Genomic DNA, 17,807 nt, shown 5'->3' with positions numbered 1-17,807 from the left:
CTACTTAAATATCCTAATTAAATTAAGGCCTAATCCTGGCTTAGTCTAAGCCCTGTCTGTGAAACCGGGCCTTTCCTATATATATGTCTTAAAATCGTGGATAAATTAGAAAATTACCAGCCATAAATATTTCCAACTGCACTGTGTAATTTTGTCACTCATACCATCAAATATGACATGAGCCTGCCTCCATCAGCTGGTCAAGAGCTGCAAAATTTAGCATAAGCCCCTTTCACACAGGGGCTGTTTCCTGTTGATCACAGGAAATTGCCGTAAAATTGCTAAAGTGCCTTCTGTTTGAACGCAAACACGTCCTGGGATTGATGCCGGGATGGGGATCTAGTAACATTGCCAGGATCAGTCTCAGAACATTCCCTGTGTGAACAAAAGCCAGGACCAATGCCGTAAGGGGTGTGTCGTAGTGATGACGCACGTGCCATCGCATGGACCTTTCTACAACCTATGCTACAGCATATGGGGAACGAGCCACTCTGCAAACCCAGTGGCGCTACTGGGAAGTATGTATTCGTCTTCGTGTAGAAATGGCGAAGAGGAGTTATCAGCAGAACTGACATCTGACAGGAGTTATCACATCCTGACGTCACGTGTCTTTACGGGATCTTTACGGGATGTGTGTGAACACACTCACAGATTCCGGAAAATCACTGGCAGTGTGAATGAACCAAAATCAAACGATCCCGGAACAAATCCCGGGACAAATTATCCATGTATTTTCCGGAATCTCTGTGTGAAAGGGGCTATAGTTTCCAAGAAAATATTAAGTAGCACAATCATTTTTAACTGTGATAATAATAAGAAATGTTATCTGAGCACCAAATTGCATTTTATAATAATTATTTACTGAAAGATTATGTGACACTGAAAACTGTAATTGGCTGCTAAAAATTCAGCCTCTCCATCACAGGAATAAATTTGTATAAGTTTATTTATATTATATTATTATATTTATATTATAATATTTATGTTATACATAAAATACATTTTAATATATTAAAATAGAAAAAAAAGTTATTTTAAATTGTAATAATATTTCCTAATATTAATACCAAGTTCTGGCATGAGACTCTAGATGGCGGAAGGTGTTAGGTCCTTAACTCATTCGGTAGCGATCACATCATTATCTACATAGTGCATCTGATTGGTTGCTGTTGCATCAGCTGCCAATGAGTTACATATATATATAGCAGTCATTTACATATACAGTGGGGAGAACAAGTATTTGATACACTGCCGATTTTGCAGGTTTTCCCACTTGCAAAGCATGTAGAAGTCTGTAATTTCTATCATAGGTATAGTACTCTTCAACTGTGAGTGACGGAATCTAAAACAAAAATCCAGAAAATCACATTGTATGATTTTTAAGTAATTAATTAGCATTTTATTACTTGTCCTCCCCACTGTACACAGTGTTGGCCAAAAGTATTAGAACAGTAAGATTTTTTTATGTTTTAAAAGAAGTCTCTTTTGCTCACCAAGGCTTCACCATATCACCTCACCATATATATATATTTCATAAATTGCTTATTCAAACAAAATCCTGTCATCCAACAATATATCTCCTCCCTACCTCATTCATTCTCATCTTTTTTATCTCATCTTCTCGTTACCCGCCAAAGTTAATTTTTTACCCGCATTTGACGGGTTGGCTGGTGTTAATTTCAAACCTTGTTTACAAGTCATAATTTTTACCAATAATTGGAATAGAATATCAAAAATATTTTGCTATATATTTCTGTCACGTGCAGAGTGAATTCAGCATTTATATTTAGATGTCACTTCCGAAATTTGAAGCATGCAATTGGCCGTTGGTCCTCTTAACAGCAAGAAAAAATGGTTTTAATCAATTTATTATATAGGCTGTAACCTCAAAAGCGAGCCTTCACTAAAACGCTGTCGCTTTGTCAGCTCATCGCAATCTCACAAAGTTCCGTTATGCTGTAATCAAAGAAGCTGCCAACAATGCACAATAAATCTCTTACTTCCATTGTGTCTACACTTTGTTTGTTAATGAGAGGTTTCGTGAGCCTGCATAACTCAGCACTGAATAAAAACTCTGCCGTTTTGAGCGGCGAGTGGATTCTGACTTAAACTTAAACACCACTGATTGGCCATTGCGCTCAAGAGATCAAGAACTATGTCTGTGATTGGCTTCATTGCTCACCGCTGCAAAAACACGTTGTACATTTGACGTTCTCCAGAGCGCAAACACAAATATGCACTGGAGAGTTTGCCAAATCTTTTTCGCCAATATGTGTGCTCTTGCTTGCATTTGAGGGTGCTTACTTAGCACATTGTGCCACGTCATAACGCCATATGCTCAGCCAATTGAATTGGCATGTGTATACACCATAGACTGCAAAAAAATATGGACGACGCCCCTTCGCTCTCTTCCATTGGTGAGAAGTGAAGCCGCCAGTGTCCCGATATGGCGCTGACATCTTGGGGCTTGAGTCTGCGCAGTAGCAATTTCGGGATCAGACCTGCGCAGTAGTGAGCAGGAAGTAAAGCGGCGAAATCAAGGCCCCGCCTTCACTCTCGGTGTGAAATAATTAATTATAGAAATTTAGATATTACATTTAAAGCTCCAATCTCCTCAGTCCTCCGAAGATCTCAAAAAAAAAAAAAGTTGATGCTTCAGTGACTACTTCGCTCAGAGAACCTGTCAATCAAAGCTGTCAATCATGACATCACACCACCGTTTTTATAGCATCACTAAAAACAAACTTATTTTAAAAACAAACACTTGAATTTACATCAGCATGATAAAAACTACAGTAAATGACAGAAACCACCTTCGGAAAAAAATGTATTTGAAGTGTAATTAAATTGTTTAGATGGTCTCAAGTCCCGTTGAATAACACCGGGAGGCGGGTTTATGACCTATACTAGGACCAGTCACCGGGGGGCGATCGAGACGTTTTGGCTTCACTTTTCAGGGCTTGTGCGGCACGCTTGGTATACACATACTTCAGACAATGGGTCAAGCGGAAGCTTTCCCATAGCGTCAACGCCATGATGCAGTGTCAAAGTTCCTATACGAAAGGGAGCTGTGCCTGTCAAAAACAAAAAAGCAGTGCTTTTATTTATTTATTTGTTTTTTTTCATTCTGGCTTTAATGCACGGAATATTCCACATCGCAACATGGAATTTAAGCTTGATTACATCAGGGAGGGTCAGCCAATCAATCTTACAATCTGATTTAAACCATATATTATTTTGATCAGTTATCAGTTTATTTACTTGTCAAAGCCAATTTGTTCTTACCTTTGGTGCTTAGCAGGTGTTCATTTTGGACCCTTATAATGCGTGTGAACCTTGGACTTGAAATATGTAATATGATGTACAGTATGATTGTGATGTATTAGACATATTAAAGCATATTTGAAACGCATTAACTATAAAGTGCTGTATAATTACATAATTACATAATGTAAAATAAAGAAATTGTAAAAATTATAAACAAAAAATGCATGACCACATATAAGTCTTTTACCCTTTAAGACACCTAAAACCAGTTTTGTAGTTGGAGTCCAAAAACATATTCAGTCTTGAGCCTGAGACCAATGCCATATTTTCATAATGTCATGGCCTATGCAGGTCTCAGCCTGGACTTGAACTCAAATGAACAGTCTGTTCTCGACTGTAAGAATGCCTAAAGTAAACCACATGTCAACCAACAAGACCCAGTAACATTTTTCAAGCAGTCATAAAACAATATCCTTAAGCAAAACCAGTAAAATTATATACAAAGCAAGTAAAGTTCATTGTGACTAATGTGCAGTGACTGTGAATCTATCCAGAACTGGGCAGTCCAAAGCTGTGTGTCCAAGAAAGAATAGCCTAGTCATTGAAAGAAAGGCCACAAAGAGGCATCTAGAAGTTCAATAGGGCAGTTCTCCATTACAGGAGAAATAGGAGCATCAATCAAGAATGACACATACATTCCATAAATCTTTCTTATACATGAAGATGAAAACTTCTAAGAAGTGTTGGGTTGAACCTAGCCAAACCTAACTCAGCACATCAAACTTCCCCACAGTGTAGCCTGCTGTTTTGGGGATGCTTCCTTGCATCAGGGAAAACCCATACAGATCGAGGAAAAGATGCAAGGTGTAAAGAAGATTCTTACTGTAGAAAAAGCATTGTTCCACAAGATCGCCGGGACCAAGAAAACAGTTTGTCTTCAGATAGTTACGAAGATACAGCATGTTGAGCAATACATGTACTGGTCTGCTGCCGAGAACAGTTTATCTTACGACAATCCTGCGGCTGGACATCTGCCTTTCCTTCAGAGTTTAGTTTCAACCCTTCTCTAAGATACCATTCGTTTTCAAGTGAAAGTTGCTCAATTCAAGATTAGAATCGGGCATACATGCTTTTTCAGCTATTCAGTTTCTCCGAAAAACCCTTGCGTAATTGGAAGAGGAGGAGGGTTTACCTTTGGCTTTTCCAGTCGTACTAAACTCATTAATTGAATTTAAATAGAATGCTGAGAAGCAAATGCAGACATATGTGGTGTAAAGACCAATTTATTATCTTTAAAAACTATAGGACAAAAGCTAGCAAACATATTTGAAATAAATAAATAAATATGTTAGTTTTAAATAAAACAATAAAAATAAAATATAGTATATTCATAAGCAGATAGAAATGTGATGTTAACTGAATAAAAACTATGTATTTAAAATTAAAACAAAACAACTAAACTGATATTATACATGTATATTAATTCAAAATATACAATTAAATAAAATGTAAAAAGTGACATTTTCAAGAATAATACATGCGCTAAATCTCACAAACTAACTACTTACTCAAAATACAATCACCAGCAAAGTTTAAGTGCATGCACACTGTGACACATCTTGACCAGTTCGCTCAATAGTTTGTACATAGCTGGAACTCTACCTAAAAATTTGGATTTCCAGGAGCAGTACTGATCACTAACACTAAAGCCTAAGTTATATACTAAACTAATATTTGAATGTGGACTAGGGATACAAGACACTGGAATGACTCGTATATTATTTGATGTGAAAATTAGGGAATTGTGGAGAACTGCCCTGTTCCATCAGGACTACATTTGATCGTAGTGAGTCCTTATTTCCTTTTTTTTTTTTACTTGAGGCACATTATTAAATTTTGACTCCAAATCGGGGTCAGTTGCTTTATTGCTCTGATCTAGTACCTGTCTTTCACACATTTCATATCCATGATTTTATGACATGGCGGAAGCAATTTATTTTATTTTTTAAGACACATATAGGAGACATTATTTAAAGCTGCAGATGTACTCACCCCCAAACACCACTATATCTCTTGAAGGAGAAGCTGACATTTTCTAAAATAACTTTTTTGACAGCCCTAGATATCAGATCTCTACTCCCAAAGAATGAGCTCTGTGTCATGATGCTTGTACATACATGCAGGTTATTATAGACAGAAATACTAAGAACAAAAATTGGGCTGTTTGCCAACTTTATCTCTCAAAACAAACACGCTTTGCTATTGCAACAGAGCAGTGATGTCTGGCTTCATTTTACTCTCACAATCGGTATTTGGGATTGACAACCACATTTACAATGGATGTGACAACCATATTCTGCTGCTTTGTTAATATAGCCTTTGAGAGAACAAGATAGTAAGGGAGATTCTCTTCACTGTAAAAATGAATAAAAATAAACAAAAAAAAAATCCTTTTTATACAATTAACCAGTGATGGAGTACTCGAGTCCTGGACTCGGACTCGAGTCCGACTCGAGTCACTATTCTCTGGACTCGAGTCCGACTCGAGACTCTATTCCCTTGACTCGTGACTTGACTTGGACTCGCGGACTAATGACTCGTGCTTGGACTCGGACTCGAGGATATATAAAATCGGACTTGAGCATTCATCAAATGAATGACGTTAGATGAAGTTTCTGACCAAATAGGTTATACAATTTTGATTTAAGATGTTACACGTTTGCTGTTTCGTGCTCCAAGACCGGCCGGGATCTCTTTTTTCCTGAGCAGAGAGAAAGCCCCGGCTGCGCGTGCACTCACTCACCATCTTCAAACAACACGAGCGCTGTCTTACTCCCTCTCCCTCGCGTATTAATCAAAATCAAGACACGATAGTAAAAGGTCGAAAGAATGAAGTTTCACGTGGAGCATTCAGAGATTTTTTTCTCCTGAGTTACCGCGGGGTGTGAATTGTTCTAAAAAAAAACGTTTGCCTTATTTTCTCTGAAAAGCGTTCCACACATTCAGCTGACATAAACAACAATTTCAATAAACGAAAAAAATAACCTATCCAGTGATGAAATGTTTTCTGTGTTGACTCAAATCTTGTGCGATGTCCTAAACTGCCGAGATAATCACACAACGCGTGCTGTAGGCTACACGTCCATTATTGACACGTCCGATTCGCGAACTAATGACTCATTTGAACCGACTCACTTTAATGGAATGGTTAAAACAACTGTCCATCTGTCCAACAATGAATTCACGAGACGTCTGAATCGGTGTATAACAAATCTGTAACACTTTACAATAATGTTCCATTTATTAAACTCTAGTTAACTACATTAGTTAACATTTAGGCTACTATTAATAAACTGCACTTCTACAGCATTGTTAAAGTTTATTTCAACATTTAGGCAACTAATAGCCTACATTATTGAAATCAAAAGTTTTATTTGTTAACACAGCGGTGTCATTTTTGTTTAATGTAGACCCTCTTTTACAATTATATCAGCTCTTTAAAGGTGCCAGAGTGGAGAAATGTAGGCAGTCTTGAAATATAACAGACTCAACCTTGATGACTCGACTCGGACTCGAACACTGGGGACTGGGGACTCGAGACTCGACTCGGACTCGAACTCAGGTAATGGTGACTCGACTCGGACTCTTCTTTGGTGACTCGGACGTGGACTCGGACTCGAACACTCGGGACTCGAGACTCGACTCGGACTCGACATTGGTGACTCGACTACAACACTGCAATTAACACAAGACTTGCAAGGGTCAATAATCTTGGACCCAGGGCTTAGCGACCTGATAAAGGTCAAGTGGGAGTGGAGTTACCTTCATAGCAATGGAAGTTTCCAGCAACTCCTTGGGAATTAATCTAGGGAATGTGTTAACTTATTCATGAATCTTGACAAGCAATAACATTAGCAAAAGATTATCAAGAACCAGTGCTGAATAATAAAATGTTACGAAGATGGTAAGTAATTCAGTATGCCCATGATTTTCATGTGAATCTTCTAAATGAGTCACTGGTCGACAGCACAACAGTCACACCTCAGTTGCTCATCCTGATTTCTTTATTAATGGGCAACTCCATTATTTTGGAGTGACTGCGCAGAGGACGCTATAAGAAAGCGTCATGTCATCAGATGGCTGAATGGGCAACCAGGGAGAAAAGCTTTTGGAAACATGGACAATCACTAATTGGATGAGAGATTCATTGGACAACGAGGAACAGGCTCTTATGCAATCTGAATAAAGAATGGGACTGAAGCTCTTATAGTTGTGCACATGTTTGCTGTATGGGTGGGCTAAGTTTGTTCGCTCTTTAATTTCAGCAATGAACATCGAGTTAAGGGAGGAAAAGGGCTTCCTGTGCAGTAAAATGCAGTACTGCATAAAAGGATTTTTGTTTTGAGAGGGTATTTAGGGTATTCAGATAAGACTGAGGTTTTACTTATTGGACTAAAAACCTGTACACAGAATCTCTTAGAATACGTTTAGCATTTAGAAGGATGTACTGTTATTTCATCCTCTACAGTTAAAGACCTAGGTGTTATATTTGACAGCAACATGTCTTTCGAAAATCATATTACATGTGTTACAAAACCAGCATTCTTCCACCTCAAAAATATCACTAAGCAATGGAACATTCTATCTGTTTCTGATGCAGAAAAGTTTGTTCATGCATTCATGACCTTTAGACTGGATTACTGTAATGCACTACTAGGTGGTTGTCCTGCATCCTATATTTAGTCCAAAATACAGCTGCTAGAGTTCTTACCAGGTCAAGACAATTTATTAGATTTTTTGATAAATGTATTAAATGTATCATCTCTGAACTCTGGTTACCTATTAAGTTCCTTATCGATTACAAAGTATTGCTGACCTATAACTATTTAACCGATTTATATGTCGCCCTACCGTTCATCAAGCTCTTTAAGGTCATAAAACTCTGGACTTTTGCTAGTACCTAGGATATCTAAGTCCTCTAAAGGAGGGAGAGCGTTTTCACATTTGGCTCCTAAACTCTGGAATAGCCTTCGATGTTCGGGACTCAGAGACACTATCCCAGTTTAAAACTAGACTAGTAAAGACACATCTCTTTAGTCAAGCATTAACAAAATACATCTCATAACCTTGTACTCTAGTTATATCAGATCAAATGCACATGATTATCTTTGCTTGAAATGTTATGAACAGCAGCTAACTAATTATTTTCCATTTCCTTTTCTGTTTTATCTCGGAATGCCCATCCTGAGGTAACTAGAGAGTATGTCAGCTCCAGTTTGGATCCAGCCTCTTAACTTCAAATAACCCAACATATGTGAAAAGATGACTCCAAGCCCTGCAAGGACTTCAGATGACGCAAACTCTGAATCAACATGCACCAATGCTACATTGTCTATATAGTCTATTGTAATCATTATGTTCACAACTTGTAATAATTACTTCAATGAGCTCTATGTTTCTGCTTAAAATTAATGCAAGATGTTAGCTAATTGCATGATTTGATCTGGAATACATTACTTGGACACAGTCACCTCTGATAACAGATTACTCTACATTGTAATGTAGACATATGCATTTTCTGTAAAGCTGCTTTGAAACGATATGTATTGGGAAAAGAGGTAAAAAATAAATAAATGTGGGTTGAATCGAAATTTAACCGTTTTTGTTGACGAGCTAACAAGTCTCTAAAATATAAAAGATGCAAATAAATATATATATAAAAAAACCTTCACATCCATTTTGATCACATAAATACAGTATTGGGTAAGCAGTTTTGCGTGGAGTAAATTAAAAATATAAATTTTAACTACTGTAGACATTAACTGATTGTTCACATAATCTAAATTACTATAATTATGTGTTTCCGACTAAGAACCATTCAGGTCTTCAATGGATTCATAATTACAACTTGGAAAGCTTGTCTATTTCTCTCCTTGACAGTGTCGTAACGTGATGTAAACAGAAGCAAAAGGGCAAAGGCATCCACAGTTGGCTCCTTCTGTTTGATGCATCATTTGATTATAGTTAATGGTAATTGTGTGCTTGCTTTGTTCTTAAACAATTTGTGCACACATATAGAAGTGAATTAATATAGTGGTTAAATCATTTGTTGTCATTAACAACCAAGTGACACATAGATCCATGTTGGTGTTATGATTGTTGCCACAGTAACAAATCCAAGGACGTTTCCTACAAGTAGAATCGCTGAGTTGGTATCTTGTAATTACAGTAATTCCAACACAACATGACTGCAAAAGACAGTCAGTGAAGCTCCATGCAGCAGAATAATAATCACAGCAATACTAATTCTGGGTCAAACTCACCATGACAACTGTATGATGACTAAATGTTGATACTAAAGATGGGAACATTTCAGTCTAGTTAAGAACAAAAACATTTGAGTAGGGTTGGGAAAATGCAATCCCTCTTAAACTTCCAGGACATGCAAGAAACAGTTCATCCAGTACTGAAGTAAGAAAAAAAACAAAGAAAAAAAACATGCAACACAAGCCAGGAAGAAAGATGTAAGCACACCAATGATGAGTTGCATAAAACTTTAGTTCATGATGCACAGGACAGCCTGATCCAGTGAAACGTGGTATTATTAAGCAGGACAGATTGCTCTGACCACAGCACCCATAATCATCTCTTATCAGTCACTAACTCAATGTACATAATAGTTGAATGAATGAACAGCAGGGATTTCCACTGGCTGAACTGTGGTGTCCAGGCTTGGGTCTATAGTGTCACAACCCCGCCTCAGTCCGGAGGTATTAACACTGTATAGGAAACTATGAATGATAGCAAAATGACGCAAGATAGAATGGAATGCGTCCATGAAGTCGGCCGGCCATTGAAAGTGGCGGCCATGAGGTTCATGATCAGTTCCCTCTGCAGCAAGTATCTTGTTAAGTAAAAGTAAGTAAAAGGAGTCAAGACCTTTTTGTCCATTTATTGGAATTTGTCAAAGGGATCATGAATTGAGAAATCTAATATTCCTTGATCTTTTGACATATAAGAAGGTCATTGCACTATGAAAAAAAAACATCCTGTAAGTTTCAGAACTCAAAACTTCCTTGTAAGTCCAAAAACTGCTTTTATTGAAACCAAGCTGCCAAAACAGTTTGTTTCATATTTTGTCTCAGTATAATGTCATAGTGCAACGAAAGATCGCCTCTGCAGAAGAAAATCAATGCCTGCTTCTACATCATTGCCTTATTAGCCCAGCCCAATGATTTGCGCATGTAGTGGGAGGTGAGTAAATACAAGAGTGATGCAAACACAGGATTACTCAAGCAACAAACCAAGAGATTCTGCAGTGCCAAATTGTGGGAAAAGAGTCTTTGCATTGCCTTCCTCGTGATCCTAACATTAGGAAAGCGTGGAAGAACTTTATTTTTAAAGTTCCAGATCGCAACACAGATGCACCAACAGAGTATTGATGAAAAGCTATTCAGAAAATCGTTTTCATTTTATTTAAAACACGACAGTGTAATTGACAAAGGTATATGTTTTTTTACTTTACTGCAAATGGTGAATGATGAGAATTTATTCATAATTAATTTACACAAACCACCGTAAATTATCCTTTATCAACCTTAACTGTGTTCATTTCCAAGTAAGCTACTTAAACTTTGCTTGCCACAACCAAGACTTATAAAGCATATGTAATAGCCTACACATTTAAATGTTTCACAGTTGACAAATGCTTTAACTATAATAACAAGATAAACACCTTTTTGTAACGTCTTCGGTTAAACGCTAATAATGTAATAGCTACCTCACAAATACATAAGGAATAAATATAAATAAAGATGATTAGTTACCACGCTGTCGCAAACTGGAGCATCCTTGGTCTTTGAGGCGCAAGTTATTTCTTCTAATTCGGGATCAGACTCTGGCTCAAACATGTACTGTATGGATGAATTTCACCGGTTGCCATTTTTCAACTGCGGAAGTTGTTTTCAGAACACTTCCACATGTGTATTTTAATATGCAATCCCAATCATAGCAGCAGGCATTTACTTGCAAAACTTGAATGTGGTATTAAAGGGAAAAAAGAAAACTTAAGTCAGAACCCACGTTCAAATGCTATTTGACCATTCTGGCACTTACTGGCTTTCATATATAGACCTAAATCGTGAAAACAAGATGCCAAAGCAGCTGAATGGAATAGTTTCTATTCCAGGTGGGCCTGCAATTGGGGTGTAGGCCCACCCCAATTGGGATGGCCTGCAGGGTGTACTCTACAGTCTACAGTGTTTGTAATAGTATATTTTGTTAGTTCACCCATATAGTAAATTAAAATTCTGGCATCATTTACTCACCATGACGTTACAAACCCAAGACTTGTGTTCATCTTTAAACATCTACAGGTAAATTTTACAAAATAATGGCACAGGTGATTGTAACGATGGCAACCAGTGCTATGGTATGTTATTAAAGGGATCGTCCAAACACACACACACACACACACAAATAATTATCTCATTATTTACTAACCTTCATGCTGTTCTAAACCTGTATGAATTTCTTTTTCTGCAGAACACTAAAGATACTTTCGGAGGAAAAAACATTATTTCCATACAATGAAAGCGAACGGGGTCCAAAACAACACTGAACCCCAGTGACTTCCATTGTATTGACAAAAAAATTAAAATAATCATCTTAAATATTTTTCAAAATATATACTTTAATTTTCCATAAAATAACTGGAAACAACATGGGGGTAAGTAACAAACTGAATTTTTGGACGATTTAAATGAGAGGGTCCAACTACAAATACATTATGAACCACAATACAACAAAACAAAGCAAACTATCTAGAGATAAAAATAATTAATAAAATAAAAACCAGCAGGAAGATTATTGAGTTCATTCAAAAAAAAAAAAAAAAAAAAAACGACTGTCTAATGTTCTTTTTCATCACAACCACTGGCGGGAGAGTTCCGACAGATTATCTAAGCTTATTGCACATAATTTACCATGATTTATCGCTTATCAAACAATAATTTCACACGTACACAATTTCAGAATGTTTACTTAAGCCTAAAACGTTTTTACCTTGATAAACACAGACAGATTAAAACTTGCCTGAATAGTGTCTTCACATTACCAGAGGAGAGTTAACGCATTGCTCCGTGTGCTTGTGCTTCTCAAGATTTAGGATTTGCGAATAATTCACACCTCAACGCGAACAAGTTTGACAAATTCAAAGGAACTGAACTGATCAAAAGAATCATTTGCGAAATGGAAATCGGCAAAGATTGCTTTCCGTTATTTTTTCCACTTTGCAGCTGCAAATGTAACGAAAGAGTCTGGACAAATGTATCGGAGTAAAAGTATCAATTTTCTCTTATATATGTAGTAAAGTAAAAGAAGACATTTTAATGCTTGAGTAAAGTACAAATATACAAAACTGTATAAGTATAGAAACAAAGTATTTGCAAGTTCTATACACCACTGTCTATGAATTTAATCTGAAACGTTGGAAGCGACACGATAACTTATGATTAATAACAGTTTTAATTTAGTATTTTATTCTAATATAATATTGATCAACACATTGAGCACATCAAATACAATAAAGAAATAAGAATCTCAAATGAGCCAATAAGGAATGTTTTCACATGTCAAGGTTGCATGGTTGAAATTACCATATTTAAAGGGATAGTTCACCCAAAAATGAAAATTAGCCCATGATTTACTCACCCATCCTAGGTGCATATGACATTCTTCTTTCAAACGAATACAATCGGAGTTATATTAAAAAATGTCCTGGCTCTTCCAAGCTTTATAAGGGCAGTGAAGGGCTGTTTCTGTCCATAAAAGTGCATCTGTCCATGATAAAAAATACTCCACATGGCTCTGGGGGTTGATAAAGACCTTCTGAAGCGAAGCGTTTGTGTAAGAAAAATATCCATATTTAAAACCTTATTAAGTAAAATAACTCACTTCAGGCCAAACGAACATACGGATTCCACTTACTGCGACGTACTGCTGATATTTACGCTACGCCATGACGCACTACGCTACTTCCGACGTCACAAGTTGCGTAAGTTGCGCTTCAGGCGTAAGTGGACTGCATATGGCCGTTTGGACGGAAGCTAGAATTTTACTTTGTAACGTGTTAAATATGAATATTTTTCTAACACAAACTCATCGATTCGCTTCAGAAGGCCTTTATTAACTCCCCCGGAGTCGTGTGGAGCACTTTTATGATGGACAGATGCACTTTTATGGACTTCAAAACAGAAACAGCCATTCACTGCCATTTTAAAGCTTGTAAGAGCCAGGACATTTTTTAATATAACTCCGATTATATTCGTCTGAAAGAAGAATGTCATACTGGCTACACCTAGAATGACTTGAGGGTGAGTAATCATGGCCTAATTAAAATTTTTGGGTGAACTATCCCTTTAATGTGCTCAATGTATGTGTGCTGATCAATGTTTATATGTAAATTACAGCCTAAACAGGGAGATAAAGGTTTCTATCAGGTTTCATTAAAAATATCTTCATTTGTGTTTCAAAGATGACTGAGCATGAGTAATTGATGACAGAATTGGTGACCTATCCTTTTAATGTGTAATATGCATGTAAAATTGCACAATTGTTACTAGGTCTGATGTAACAACCTCCAAAAAGCAAAAACAGTCCAGAACTTACAAGAAACTGCAGTATGACAATTCACTACAGCAAGCAGGTATGTGTGATAGCAATTATCAAAATTTAAAACATATTCATTGAAAATATATATTTTAGAGGTATTTTGGTTTTACATTTAATGAAGCAGCTCAATCTTAGTGAACAACTTGCCTCATAAAGGTTGTCAGAAAGTTTTATTTTATTTTTTATTTAGCCTTTATTTAACCTCGATGAGATTACTGTCTCTTTTACAGGAGTGTCCTGGCCAAGATAAATACATGATGTGACTGTCCATGAGGATGGAAAGAACTCAGAATATAATGTTTCTACATTGCATTTCCCTCTTGTATTAATGGATTAATAATGAGCAAAACACTTTAACACAAACCTTCCCCACTCTGATCTACACACACAACCCCCCTTCGACACTCCTTCAGCACTACACAGTGAATGAATCACCATTCAAAGCTTTTTAACTTTGTCATGCTCTTAAACAGGGGTTTAAATCATTGTGGACCCATTTAAAAGCATTTATGAATCCGAACTTACCGGTGTCTGGCGTGTGTAAAGCCCTGCGTCAGCCCAGTCACAGAGAGCTAAATGCACACGTAGTATTACAAGACTGCTTTTCCATAACTGCTCCTGCTTCTGGGTCTCTATTATCCCAATGCATGCATCCACAATGTTTCTATCTCTCAGCTGACTTTCTCCAATACACAGCAAACAATTCCTCCCCTTCCAATAGCCCCACCCCTAAAAGCTTTATCCTCAAACTGAACCGTGTCTTTAGTCTCAGCCCATCAGTGGAGGAACCTCCTGAGAATGAAATAGGACCTAGAACAGGACCTTGTGGTATTCCTCATCAGGACTACACAACATGTTTTTAACCCATTTAATCTCACCGGTAACATTTGTTATCTAAGTTTAAATTGTTGAAGTATTTTACACAGTTGTCCACTATAAATGAATGTGCAGACAGTCCTGATTTAACTGAACATTTTAACTTATGTAAATAGTCACATGATCAGAACTGTTTAAGTGCATAGTTCACCCAAAAAACAGGCTGTCATCATTTAATTACCCTCATGTCATTCCAAACCTGTATGACTTTCTTTCTTCTGCAGAACACAAGGAAGATATTTTGAAGAATGTTGGTAACTGAACAATTATGGTGACCATTGGCTTCCACTACATTTCTTAAAATATCTTCTTTTATGATCCACAGAAGAAAGAAAGTTTTGTTTTGTTTTTTCATTTTTGGGTGAACCATCTCTCTATTTCCAGTTTGGCCTTCTAAAAGATTATATCTGTGCCAAAGCGCCACAAAAGGAAGCATGTAAAACATGTCATTATACAGATACAACTATCTTTTGTTACATTTACGTGGTGACATAATTGATTATTCCTTCTGACTAATAGGTGGCACTAACACCAAATTGGTCTGGTGTACTCAGTGTTGGGTGACACATTTTATTATACATTTTATTGACAAATTATGTGAGATTTTTGACCAAACTGTTCAATAGTTATAAGCAAAAAAAAAAAAAATCGTGACTACTAGTTGGCACTGTGCCAAAATTGTACAGGTACACTTAGGTCATGATAGTCATAACACACATCAAGTTTGCTCAGAATACACTAAAGCGGTGCGGCGATATAGCCTCACGTCCATATTGGTGTGTTTGTAGAATTTAGCCTATCACGTTAATGAGAATGGTTTGATGAATTGACTTGAATTACGTGTTCCGTCAGCAAGGTGTGAGGATGATCTGATTACATTTTCATGAAAATCTGAGAAATAGTCTAGGAGGAGTTCAAAAAAGTAGGTTTTTGAAGAAAATCTAAATGTCGGACAGGAAGTTCGGCCGACTATGGCAAAATTGGTATCTATATTCTCAGCATTACCCAAGTAATCTATTAAGACCAGTTTCATTACAATTGCCAAAATTTATCAAAAGCTATTAGTATTTTCGGAAATTTCGTTATATTCTTGACCACAAGATGGCACATCCCTGAAACTTTTTGAGTACCATCAGGGCATGGTGGCAAGGACACTTACCAAGTTTCTTAACAATACACCAATGCCTTCGTAAAATTTAGTATTTTACAACAAAATTAAAAATTGCCGCCATCTAAAATGGGTATCGTTTGACTCGGCATGCTATACCAAATCTAAAGAGCTTTTGTGATTTTTGGTCAAACCGTTCGGAAGTAATAAGCAAAAATAGCAATTTGCACAATGGCACTGTGCCAAAACTGCGCAGGCACCCTCAGGTCTGCAGAGATATAGCCTAACGTCCATTTTGGCGTGCTCTTCGTTTTGTCTAGTGAGTTATTCAAGAACGGCTTGACGAATCAACTTGATTTCCATATTTTATGTCGCAATGGTCTGAAGAAGATCTGAGCCAATTTTGGTGAAAATTGGACGAACCGTCTAGAAAGTGTTTGAAAATGTAGTTTTTTCTGAAAATTCAAAATGCCAGAAAAATGTTTATGATGTTATGGAAAAAAATATTGTTTCTTGCCCCTACTGTTCAAAAGTTATTAGCATATAAGTGAAATTTGGACAGTTGATGGCACTAGAGGGATTGAGTGAGAGACTCCAAAATTGATATATGGTTAATGCTGTCTGCCATCTATCTGTGTGCCAAATTTCACAACTTTTTACCATACGGTTCTATGGGCTGCCACTGACTTCAAAGAGCAGAAGAAGAAGAACACTAAGGGATACAATAGTGTATCAATGCACCATCGGTGCTTGGCCCCTAATAACAACAACAACATTGATAATAATAGGCCTAATAATAAAAATAACAATGAAGTATTACAGAATGGTATTTTAGTGATTGCATATTTTACAGTTCCTAGCTGTAGGCTATATTTTATTAAATAATGCCAACATATTTGAGCTGTTAAAAATATCTTTGTCATTGTAAAATGTAATTATAAAAACATATATGTGGTGTTTTTCATACAGGAAGCTGTGCAACGAATTTTATACATTTTAATAAAAAAATTATTTTACCATAGAAATACACAAAATATACATTATATCCATGAATAATAAATGTGAAATATTTACATCCCTCCCGTTAAGATTACAAACGTTTTTTTTTTGTTTTCTATGGAAGCGCAGTTTCATCACTTGCAAGTTCGCATTACATGTAAGACCTATCTAGTTACGAGGGTGTTCTGCTTACTTTCGACATTATGGCTATTGTGTTATCTTTTACATTTCTACACTGTGATAAAGCGGTAACAGGCAGGTTTACCTTTATTTATTTTTTTACCCGATCTGACAATTAAAAATGGGTTTTGTAGGAGCTATCAATCAATTCCAAGGTTTAACTTAATACCATTTAATTGCCACGTGGAGTCCATTTTAGGTGATCTGACAAAAAAAAAAAAAATGTACAGCGTAAATTACAAGCTGTGTAGGCTACTATTGATATACAAAATGTGACTCTGCTGCTGCAACACTGAAGTTTTCTATACTCCCTAGAATTCTAGGACTGAATAGCCACACCTCTCAACCCTCTCTCTCCCACTGGTCTTATTTACTCACAAGTTCTTCTTTAGGGCAACCTACACCCGTTTCCCCCTCAGTGCACACTCACAGATCAAACTTTGGTGTGAACGCTCGTTTCTAAAAAAGATATTGGAGTGAGAACTAAAATTCATCGCTTACCTTTCTATAGCGGAGACGAACCGTGCCTTATTCACTGTAAATGTGTATGTATGTGTGGCTGCGCTGGACGCTGTCAGTATCTAAAGTCTCCGCCCAATCCAGGCCAACACCACCCCGTCATCAGCCACTAGCGTTTCGCGTTCTGGCCAGACCCCCGCGCGAACCAATGTGTGCATTGAATAAGCTTAGCGCGTGACACAGCTCT

The 17,807-nt window shown here is 37.0% G+C and overlaps 1 protein-coding gene across 4 annotated transcripts in view; it reads right to left on the bottom strand.

Annotated features, from left to right (window-relative positions):
- Window positions 1-17,807, bottom strand: part of grb10b (growth factor receptor-bound protein 10b) — a 110,889-nt gene extending 93,082 nt beyond the window's left edge. The window contains exon 1 of one of the 4 annotated variants that reach the window (XM_084384786.1): window positions 17,603-17,807. The gene's annotated coding sequence lies outside the window, so the exon portion shown is untranslated. Of the gene's footprint in view, window positions 1-14,463; window positions 14,612-17,602 lie in introns of those variants that run through there. The other 3 variants (XM_084384788.1, XM_084384787.1, XM_084384789.1) reach the window with 3 other exon arrangements.

The sequence above is a fragment of the Rutilus rutilus genome (genome assembly GCF_951802725.1).
Source record: "Rutilus rutilus genome assembly, chromosome: 17".
Lineage (NCBI taxonomy): Eukaryota > Metazoa > Chordata > Actinopteri > Cypriniformes > Leuciscidae > Rutilus > Rutilus rutilus.
This window is presented reverse-complemented; position numbering and strand designations above follow the sequence as displayed.